Source organism: Nuphar pumila, chromosome 11 (assembly GCF_984573655.1).
Source record: "Nuphar pumila chromosome 11, dmNupPumi1.hap1.1, whole genome shotgun sequence".
Classification (NCBI taxonomy): Eukaryota; Viridiplantae; Streptophyta; class Magnoliopsida; order Nymphaeales; family Nymphaeaceae; genus Nuphar; species Nuphar pumila.
The window spans coordinates 18037526-18040242 of NC_143259.1; the positions used below are offsets into that span (position 1 = coordinate 18037526).

The 2717-nt window shown below is 39.0% G+C and overlaps 1 pseudogene across 1 annotated transcript; it reads left to right on the forward strand.

The window, feature by feature from the left end:
* The first annotated feature begins 637 nt into the window (after nt 1–637).
* On the forward strand, nt 638–2481 carry LOC149822134 (importin beta-like SAD2 pseudogene; annotated as a pseudogene). The gene is made up of 4 exons (XR_016425780.1): nt 638–772; nt 1863–2002; nt 2089–2228; nt 2339–2481. The product of XR_016425780.1 is annotated as an importin beta-like SAD2 pseudogene (transcript).
* Nucleotides 2482–2717: the final 236 nt, after the last annotated feature.

Below are 2717 nucleotides of genomic sequence, written 5' to 3' on the forward strand. Positions count from 1 at the left end.
GGGTGTCCAGGAGGTAACTGCATATAAACTTCTTCTTCTAGATCTCCTTGAAGAAAAGCATTTTAACATTAAGCTGAGACATTTTTCAATTATAATTGCAAGCCACAGAGAAAAGAATTCGAAGACTACTCATTTTTGCCACTGGAGCAAACGTTTCTTCATAATTAACACCATAGGTTTGAGTAAATCCCTTAGCCACTAAGCGAGCCTTAAAGCGCTCTATAGTACCATCACTCTTATATTTTGTTTTATAGACCCATCGACATCCTGCACTATAAGAAAAACGTTAATTAACGACAAAAATTTATGATGGAAATAATCCATCACAAATTTGTGATGGATTAGCTAGAGAAAACTAGTCGTCCCTAAAATTGAAATTAGTTGCGAAATTAGCGACAAAAAAATTCTGTCGCAAAATCCATTGCTAATTATTGACAAATTTTCTGTCTCAAACTTCATCGCAACTTCTCGATGGATGAGCGACAATTTTTTTTCGTCGCAAAGTTCATCGCTAATTAGCAATGAATTTTGTGAAAGTTTTTTTTTGTCGCTAATATATCACTACTTTTTTATATAACTGCAAATCTAGGGCACAAAATTCTCCCTTCCTCGCTCTCTCTCTCAGGAGCAATGCCATCGCCGACCGACCCCGTGCCGCTGCCACAAGCCCTGTCTACTGCACCACCTTCTCCTCCTCCCTCTTTCCTCACTCCACCTATGTCATCGACTCACGCTGTCGTCGAAGACCCAGCGAGGCCACTGTCCTCCTTAGGTACGTCGAGGATCAGCCGCCTTCTCCCCTCTGCTATCCTTTCCATTCCCTTCTTTTTTCCCCTTCATTTCTTTCTCCTACGTTTCCCCTTTCGTCCGAACGCCGGTCATCACCGATTACAGAAGTTTAGCTGATTAGAAAGACCTCAAATTATTGATTTGCACTTGGGTAATGACTGAAGGAAGTTTTTGTTTTGCTCTTAATGTTCTTGCTCGTGATTAAACAATCAATATTCAGGTTGGCACTGCCATAAGTAGTTTGATGCTTCAAACTGCACAGGATTACCATAAATTATGTTGTTGCACTGTGTCACTGAATCAATTTATGGGAAACATGTTGAACTGAGATGCTTTGCAACCATCCAAAGGGGGTGACAATCATCTGCAGAATGTGCTCAAAACACTCAATTGCAAACCAGGGTTCAGTTGATCCAGAAGATCCTACCTATTGATTTTCACTTGGGAAATTATTACAGGAAGCTTCTGCTTTGCTCTTATTGTTCTTACTTGTGACAGGAAACCACTCTTTAGGTCGGTGTTGCCACATGTAGTTTGATTCTTCAAGCCACCCGGAATCAACCACAAACTTTTTTTGCTGCACTGCCCAACGAGACTTTTCAATTCCTAGATCTACTGTGATTATGTGTGTTACAGATGAATCAATCTCAGTAGAACATGTTGCACCAAGATACTCTGCCATTCTTCAAAGGGGGTGAGTGTCCGCTGGACATTTTGCTGGAAACACTCGACTGAACACTATTTTATAACCCTTTAGGACTTCTTGACAAATTGCTTTCAATACCTGTTTCTCAAACCATTGCAACACAATCAGTTGATCAACACTTCTTTTTCAAACTTGTACTGTGAACTATTATGCTTTGAATTTACCTTTCTAACATCTTTGTTAGTGTAGTCAAGACCCAGATTCTGCAACAGAAGGCTGATAAAAAACAATATTTAAAAAGAGAATGTAGGGGACTGAAAAACATATGATATGTCAACTAACCGAATAAAAAATTTTCTGTCTTGTGTGAGGTCTTTTATGGAATAAGATGTTTTACTGATGAAGCTACCTCTACTTGAATTTGCAGATAGCGAATGCCCTTTACTATAATGCAACTTTAACACTCAACATATTACATAAACTTGGTATTGCAATAGAGGTTTTCAATCTCTGGTTCCAGATGCTGCAACAAGTTAAAAAAAGTGGTGCACCTGTTAATTTTAAGAGGTCAGTTAGAATTTTCTGTTAAGATTACCCTAGTATTTTTGTTGAAAAATATACGGGTTCATTTCAAAGTCTTTGATTGATAACAGGGAACATGATAAGAAGGTTTGTTGCTTGGGATTAACATCACTTGTTGCCCTTCCACCGGGTCATTTACCAAATGAATCCCTAGGGCGTGTGTTCAGATCAACCCTTGATATGCTTGTTGCTTACAAGGATCAAGTTGCAGGTGATGTATCATGTTTTGATGGCTGATTTATATTAGAGTTATCTCATTGTGACACACTGTGGTTATTGAAGTCATTGTCTCTGTTCTTGGTTGTAATTACTTACTTTTAGCTTCAAAAGAAGAAGGTGATGATGATATGGATGGGTTTAAGACAAAGGAAGATGATGAAGATGATGCTTCTGATGGGGAAATGGGTGATGAAGCTGATAGTCTTCTCCTTCAGAAGCTAGTTAGCACCACCAGTGAGCGCTGATGATATTGTTGCACTTGCAGTCATTAAGGCAATTACTGATGATGACTTCTTTGATGGTTTTACTATTAAGCAAATCCAGGAAGTAGCTACGACTGTGAGTGTATGAGTTGTGGTTGTTTATGTTGAACTTTTTTCCTTTCATAAAGTTGGCCACAATCTGTGTGATGGGTGATGGAGCACATTGCTTATTAGATAGGGGTATAGGGTGCACAATTGACTGATGGTGATTGTGCACC